The sequence below is a fragment of the Poecilia reticulata genome, linkage group LG20 (assembly GCF_000633615.1).
Source record: "Poecilia reticulata strain Guanapo linkage group LG20, Guppy_female_1.0+MT, whole genome shotgun sequence".
NCBI lineage: Eukaryota > Metazoa > Chordata > Actinopteri > Cyprinodontiformes > Poeciliidae > Poecilia > Poecilia reticulata.
The window spans coordinates 21,527,073-21,535,693 of NC_024350.1; positions in this window are offsets into that span (position 1 = coordinate 21,527,073).

Genomic DNA, 8,621 nt, shown 5'->3' on the forward strand with positions numbered 1-8,621 from the left:
AGGAGATAATAATTATAACCTTTGGTGATTTTGGGGAAATCAATAAGAATCCAGTTGCCATTATGATTACAGGTAAATAGAAACACTGTTACTTTAAGGCGGAGGTCCAAAGTGTGGCGCAGGGGCCATTTGCAGTCCTCTGGGATCATTTTGTGAGGCCCAGTTCAAGACTGGTCCAAATTGAACTTCTTTCCTCTTAAATGAAAAATGTTTCACACAACACAATGTACTTTTCTTTAATTGGATGCAATTTTAACTTGATTTTGAAGAAATGTGTTTTTGTTGCTGGGAGTAGATTAAAAACCTTTTCAGGAGGAACAAAATAGAAAATATTTGAACCAAAAGTTGAGGCAATTGTACACCTAGACAAACGTCAGAGACTCTTTGTATCCGTCCATTAAAAAATATTGTATGTTTGATTTTTGCTGAGTAAAAAAAGAAAAATAATAATTGGTTAATTTCGTGTTTTTTAAGCTGGGGATTTTTGGTTTGCTCACATGAATGTGGATTTTGGATGACAAATAAGTGAAGTTTCAATCTTAAAGTAGCTAAATAGTTTTTAGATAAAATGTAACATAAAGTTTTAAATCAGAAAACAAAACATGCACATAAAAATGATAACTCCAGTAAATGCAAGTCAAATTGTATTTACTTTTTGAAGTCCATGGAGAGAAAATAAATGGTATATTAAATTTGAAATATTTTCCTTGAGAGCATGTTTCATTAAAATGAACACAAATATCATTGAACTGTTTGTTTATATTAAAAACAGTGAAAATAAAATTATTTTCTTTTATTTTGAAAGGTACCATCACCTTAATAACAATTTGGTAAGTGGAAAATAATCAATTTAGTATTAGTTTTTAACTAAAAATATCCCAGATATTCTTCCAAATAATCCGTCCCTAGAAACACTGAAACAGTGACGATATTTTCTGCAAATACTTACATTTGATGAATTGGTTGTGGAGTTGGATCCGTCCACTGTCGCATTCAGCTGCGAATTTCATTAAAAAATAATCACTGGAAATAATTTTTCTGTAGTTTGCAAACAGATTACGTTACTTTCTAAATGTAAAAAATGGAAGTAAATTTGATTAAAACCAGATATTAAATCCATCTTGGCAGTTTGATCACATTATTTTTAGATATTCAAGGTTTTTAAAACATCAATTAAGTTCAAATAATCTGGAGTATAAAACTAAAGAGAAAATGTTAATCTTTTTCTAAGTTGTGTTTGTCAATTTGTTGGTCAAAAACATCCAATGAAACAGAGTAACATAAATCCTCTTTTCATGATAAACTATAGTCCAATTCAACTGATTTTTCTCTGGTAAAAATGCAGTTCCTGTGTGAACGAGAGTCTGAAATACAACAAAACATTAACATTTTTCTGTTCAAGGTCATGAGAAATAAAAAAGTTAATCTGCTGACAGAGAAACAAAATGTACTTTAATTATTTTTTTTACAGTTATAAGTCAAACTGCCATATTTGTCTCCCTTTTTCTATAAATATTTGGGTGAATATAAATGTATTTTGCTGTCCTGTTTTGGTGTCCAAACTATATAAGGATTCAAGATGTCCATTTAGTAATAGTAATAGTTTCTTACCTTGCTTTCGTCCTTCTTTTCTTCAACATTAATAATCGTGCTTAGAGGGTTCCAGTTGCTCTAAAGTGGATTTAATGCCAAGAGCGTTGAAGATTTTAACAGTTTTTAACAGATTTATGATTATATTTCAGTCTCTACTTTAAATATGACAAATAGTTTATTAAAGAAAAATGTGTTCTTTTTTTACTTACCCTTCGTTGACGTGTGGTTTCAGGGGAGGCGGCGCTGCAACCCTGGACATGAAATTACAACGAATTTACTTCGAAAAATATTTAACTTTTTTATTGTTTTTGTAATTGATCTGTTTTGGGAGACATTCTTTCAAAAAGAAAGGAAAAAGAGACTCTAAATCTCTCTTTTCTGGATAAATAAAGGTTATTATTACTAATTTTATTCCATGATACTAGTGTCAGTCCTTTCCAGTTGTGTACAACAACTCTGAAAATTAAATCAAACTGATATATAATTTATAAACGCTTCACTTTAAATTCTGACCCTTTCCAACATTTTCAAAAATATTTTTCTTTACCTTGCATTTTAATGTCAAGGCTTCAGTAGCCACAGCCCATCCAAGGAGACACAGAAATATCGCGGCTCTCATCGTGAAACGTGTGGGTCTTCTTCTTCTACATCTGCTGTGTTGAATCAGTGCAGGGAGATTTAGTTTCATCCACTTTTCCCTTAATTCAAAGTCCAACTCTGCTGTTTGTAGCTTTCTGTTGACTTTGCTGAAAGTTAAACATGTTGAATCTATAATCTGGTCGGCTGACAATCAGTGAATTTGATCTCAGCTGTAGTAAAGACTGCTAGAACAGTAAATTAGATTGGGAATTTTATTATTTCACTAATTAAACAGTTAATTGAATCTCTATGAGCTTAACGTTTTGAGTTAAATTGTCTAAAATCAGTTTACCTTGCAGTTCAGCTCTGAAGTATTATTGGTTGAGCTACTGCATATGTAAGATTATGACCACAGGTGTAATCTGTCATTTAAATTTCGTGAGCTGAAGCTGAAACACTTAAATGAGTTATGTAACTAAACAAATTAAATAACTAAAATTTCTCTCATGTTAATAACTATTGTCCTAATTTGGTTAAGTTATAAAGTTTCTGCTTCAATTTGTGTTTACCATCAAAGTCCAACTAAATGATTTTTACCTTTTTTATTTATTTTTGTTGGTTTGCTCTTAAGAGTCAGGCTTACAAAGGTGCAATAAATGGTCATCAGAAATAATTTTTTTCAGTAATTCGAAAAAAAATATAAAGATTTTTAGAAGTAGAAGTTTCAAAGATTTATTTGTTAATACGGATGATTGTCTTACTAAAAACAAAAAGTATTTAGTAGCGTAAGACCAATACAAATATTGATTTTTAACACAGAAATGTCATTCCACTGAGAAGTTTGTCCATATGCTCTAAAATATTTGCAGTCAGTCCTTGGTTGGGTTTAAAAAAACATTACGGAAAAATATAATCAACACCTGATATTGCATCTACAACTACAATTTTACACCTTTTCAAAATAAGAGAAAGCTAACAAAATGTTGTAGTTGCTCAAGTTCACCACCAGATGTCCCTGTAGATACACAGTAAACACTTTCACTCTCAATTTTGCGGACAGACAATTTACATTAAGAAATCGTGGAAAAGTGGTGCAGCGTTTAGTTTCTGTATTAACCTTGAGATGAAACAAAGCAATTAGAGATTCACCAGCTGTAGTTTTCCAGATTAATTCTGGATTTTTGGCAATTCTGAGTTAACAAGATGTCAACATAGTGAATGGATTCCCAATGAGCAGCCAGTCCTAAAAGAAATGGAAAATAAAAGTACTGTTTCACATAGCCGCCATTTTACTGTGACATAGCAGTTTGGATGATGCTAGTATAAGGTTTACCAATAAACAATGGGAAAAAGTTGATGTGCTACATATTCATTGATAGCCACACTATTAATTCTCTAACCCAAATCATTTAAATGTGCAACTTTGAAGAAAACCTACACAAAATTTTATGTTGAGATTTACAGTTCTGGAAAAATGAAGAGACCACTGCACTGAACCCCATTGAAAACCTCCTGGTTATTTCACCGAATATTTTTTCTGAACTCCTCCTGAGTTAAAACATTAGTGTTGTCGTTTCTAAATTATTATAAACGTGTTTAATTTGCCTTATTTGAGGTCAGAAAGCACTGCATCTTTTTCATTATTTTGACCATTTCTGATTTTCTCTAGATAAATACAAAATTTTTGCTTATAATTTCAGAAACAAGTTGTCAGTAGTTCATATAATAAAAGAACAATGTTCATTTTACTCAAACATATATCTTCAAATAGTAAAAAATTGTATCTTAATTTTTTTCCAGAGCTGTATTTAAATCAAATATAGCAGACACCATGAATTGAGCTTCTCAAAATTTCATCACCTCTGGTTGCACAATAACTATACAATCAGATATACGCTGATTAATGTAGCATCCATATTTACCACCTTAACTACAAAGTGATTAAGGTGTGAAGGCATGTGTTATTTTGCAAATGCAGACTTACCAGTTGCATTTGAGCATAAAGACTTGTGGCGTAAATAAAGAATGAGATTTTGTTTCATATTAACAAACACATTTGTGAAATATAGGATGATTATATGCTAAAACGCATATGCACAAAATTATTCCTAAATTGTCAGATTTTAGTCTGCTCAGTTCTGCATAGTTTTAGCTTCTTTCAGAATGAGCTGCTTTAGGGCCTCTTGTCACTTTAAATCTAAATAAACTGCTGCTGGCCACAACGCCCTCAAATCAACGTTGAAAGTGGCTCCAAACCGATGCTCAATTATATGACTGTAGGTCTTTGAAAAGCATTAGTAGAGCCTCCTACAGATCCAACAAGAATGCAGCGAGTAATTTCTGAATGGTAAGTCAATAACAAAACACTTGTGTTTTTTAGCTGCCATGAAACCAGCTGACCAAACATACTGGAGCTCAGCTGGAGTTGCTAGGTAACGGTGCAGTTCCTGTCATAGTGACTCAACATTCAGGAGATTTTCCGATTGGCTCATTTTACTAATGCCAAAAGAATTAACTTATTGGGGAAAAAATGACTGTGTGTTTCTTTTTAAGTGCTTTAGTTGTTTTTCGAAGCATTTGAGACCTAGATGGAAGCATAAAAATGTGCAAAAAGTGAATTTTGCCTAATAGGTCCCCTTTCTAAAGGCTTTTTGCACGTCTTTACCCAGAGTGCCAGTAAGTGTGAAGGGCTTTTGTTTAGAACAGCATTCTTGGTGCTAATCTGTGGCCCATTAAACAAACTGCTGTAATGTTGACCAGTCATGAGTCTTTTGGCTCTGTTCCCTCTCTTGTTATCGCAGCCATTTCTGGTGCCCTAGATGTTGATCGTCTAGACGTCGCCATTGTCAGCTCCGCTCGTCTCCTTGTGCCAAGAGTAAATCTCATTAACAGCGAGAAGGCTTGGAGGGACAGGGGCTCACCCACGGGTTTTCTGTGAGTAACTACTAAAAATAGAGAAGGAAGGTGATTATTGTAAACTAGGTCTGTGGCTACCTCTGAACTCTTAACCTTTAGTTGCTCAATTCTCTCTGACGTGCTGATAAGGAAGCAGTGTGGATGGTAATGAGTAAAATAAAAGGCCTTTATTTTATGAGTCTGCACACTGGGTTCCAGCTCTTAAATTGGCTTAAAGATGTACTTCACCAGAACCACCAGATGGCAAATTGAGTTTGTAATAAAAAGGCTGAGGTAATGATGCCTTCGCTTTACAATTAGAAACTCAGCAATTCCTCTGGTTGCACTCAAAAGGTGCTCAAACTTTATATCTGAACCACAATTACAGGGTCAGCGCGGCCCTTTTACGCAATTCAGACCTAAAGCTGATTCAAAGTTTTTATGTTTAAAACATAACACAGGTCATTTGTAGAAATCAGTTTTGACATAAAATGTTTTTTGTATTATTTTTTGTCATTAAGACTTTTTGTAAAAACATTGAGAAGAGTAAAACATCCAACAGGCTGAATACTTTTCATAGCCACTGTAGTATTCAATGAGGCTGCATCCCATATTTCAACTCAGAACTACTAACCATTTCTCCTTTTGTCAGATTAAAAATATCTTTTGAAAATAACTTTTAACCTTTAACCATTTTGAATTAACCCCATATTTATGCAGTATTATTTTCCCATTAGTCTGACAGGGTGACCCATTAACCTATTATTCTTCCATGAACAGGATAGGATATGTACCTGTTCATGGAAGAGTCTGCACACAAAATTTTTGCAATGTTTTTAAATCACACAATAACATTTTTTGCATAATATCATTATTAGATAATGAGATTTTAGTCTGGTCAGTTCTGTCTATTTTGATTTCTTTTCATCATCAAATTGGGTATGACCAGCAGCTGCTTATTTGGTTTTACTGTTTACTCTTGCGCATGCAAATGGCTGCAAACTGTGCACAATTCTGCAACTGTACATCTTTGAAAAGCAGAAGTGGAACCTCCTGCACAATCAGCAAAAATGCAGCAGGTGGTTTCTGGGTCGTATGTCAAGAATAAAACACTTGTCTTTTCCAGCAGCCATCGTACAGCGCATGCAGCAGTAAAAGCCAACTGACTAAATGTGCTGGAGATCATCTTGGGTTGCCCTAGTTCGGGAAAAATCATTATGCCTTTGTCAAAAAGTGACTGGATGTTTTTCAAGTACTTGAACTGTTTTTGGGAGCAGTTGAGGTCCATATGGAAGTACAAAAGCTTGCAAAATACACATTTTACATAATTGGTCAATTTTTGTTAAGTTTTCAACTAACTGTAAGTGGAAAATTATCATACATCCTTGTAAACATACATAATTTGTGTTTCTTAGTGAATCAAGTCACTGAAATAAAATGTAAATAATCCAAGTTATTAGATATGGCTCTATCTTCAGTACACCCTGCAGGGCTCCGCTGTTTTTCTGATGTAAATAAAAGACACAACAGTTTAATAAAGGAACGTTCATAGTGATGGAAGTTCACACAGTAACTTCCATCAATATGAACACAGTAGTTCAGTTTACACAGTTTAAACTGTATAAACTGAAAGTTAATGCAACTTATTCACCAGACAGGAAATCTGGCAGCTTTTACTGAGACATAAATACTTTTATTTCTTTGTAATTTACCTCTATTTCCTGATGAGTTCTTTATCTACTGAATATTGCACAAAATGGGACATTTTTTTCTTACAGAAAAAGAGGATTTCCTGGTTTCTGGAAGTGCATTTCTCTTAACTTTTCAACACCGTCTTTTTCACGATCTTCTGACTTATTACAAGTCTTAAAACTTTTTTATTTTGGGACTTTAGCTGCTTTTTGACTTGTTTCCAGTCCAAGTTGAGAGTAACTAAAGCTCTCTAAAAGTTATAAGAAAGTCAGATTGGAAGTAAAACTAAATGTGAAGTGGCTCTTTGGACATGCTGAGTAAAACACTGTTAGCCAGTCATCAAATGCTGGTTTACTGGTTTCCATCTGGGGTTTATTTTCCTGTATTAATCATTTTCCACCACAGGTCCACTTTTAACACATCCGTCATTAAGACCCGTAAACAGGAAGGCAAATTCTTCCAAAATGGGGTCCTTTGTGTGGAAACTGGAGCCTGGTGAATGTTGTTGAACAAGTGCAGACTTATAGAGCAAAACATGCAATTCAGAGACAAGCTCTGGTTTCCAGTCTGTATTTAGCTTCCACTCTCGACCTTTAGTCTGCATACTGGGCTGGAGTCTTCTGTACTCTCTGACCCGCCCACCCCCACCCGGCTCACCCCGTTATGCCTTCACACTACAAACCCGACTTCTTAAGGTACAAAGAACCCTTTCTGTCTCATTGATATTGCAGCAGAGGAAACCTCTGGTTCACTAATCTGGTTATAGATAAAAGTTTCAAAGGTTGAGATTCCTTTATGAGGTTACATTCCAGCTTTTGCTGATCACATTTCTGGTGAAAACCTGCATTCAATGTCCAGAAAAGAATGAAAAAATTCTAAAGAATGAGAGGAGATGTTGTCTCAGTGACATTTCACCATAAGACAAATCCAGATTAACAAGAATTTATAAATTGAAGACATTTTGAAAAGTTTTAAGGACTCTGTTGCAGTTTTTTTATGCAAATGAGTCATGAAATGGTCACCATATATGGGCAAAGACAAATATTTTTTCTAAAACAATCTGCGGTTTGGAAGAAAATGTCAGTTTTCTGTTTGCCATTGATTTGCTGGGAGTTGCCCAGGGCAGCATTAGAATGGGGACGGCGGATACACAAGCACCATGTATAAAAACTTATTTTATGCATGTACACCTTCACAAAGGACCTCCTTGTTGTAAGCCAGCATGGTTACCTGCTGCATCATAGTGTAGATTTAAGATATTAAACTAAAATATAAACTATTTTTCATTTATATATTGCTGAACAGCAGATGCACAACATTTAAAATAGTTTTTGTTTTATGTTGGAAATAATAAATACCTAAAATCACCATGTTTTAACTTGCCTCCAATCATTTCTCTGTGTTGAGTATTTTCAAAATAAAGCTTTCTATCTGATAATCTTTGTTAATTTTAAGAAAAACTTAAATAAAAGTACTTATCTTTGTCCACATGTTCTCTTCCATATGTATTTATGTGGCAACAAAAGAGGAAACAGTAAATGGCGCCTCCTATAATCAGACAATCACCACTGTAGGCTTTTGTTTTTATATTACTGTTTTTTATTATCTATTTAATCCCACCTTATTTTTTTTCAAGCACCGGAGTATAAATAATAATTTTGAAGCTCCAAGGCTTTTAAGACCTCATTTATGTAAAGAGAGGGGAAAAGTATGTTTTTTCTGTATAATATCCAACTTCTGCCAGCAGGGGGAGTATTGTAATTTGGATGTGGGCGGAGTCAAACGCTCTGGTAAAACGAGGCCCTACTACACTCTGTGTTGTTTGTCCCGCAATGTTTGTGTTATTTCTTTATCAAATGAAA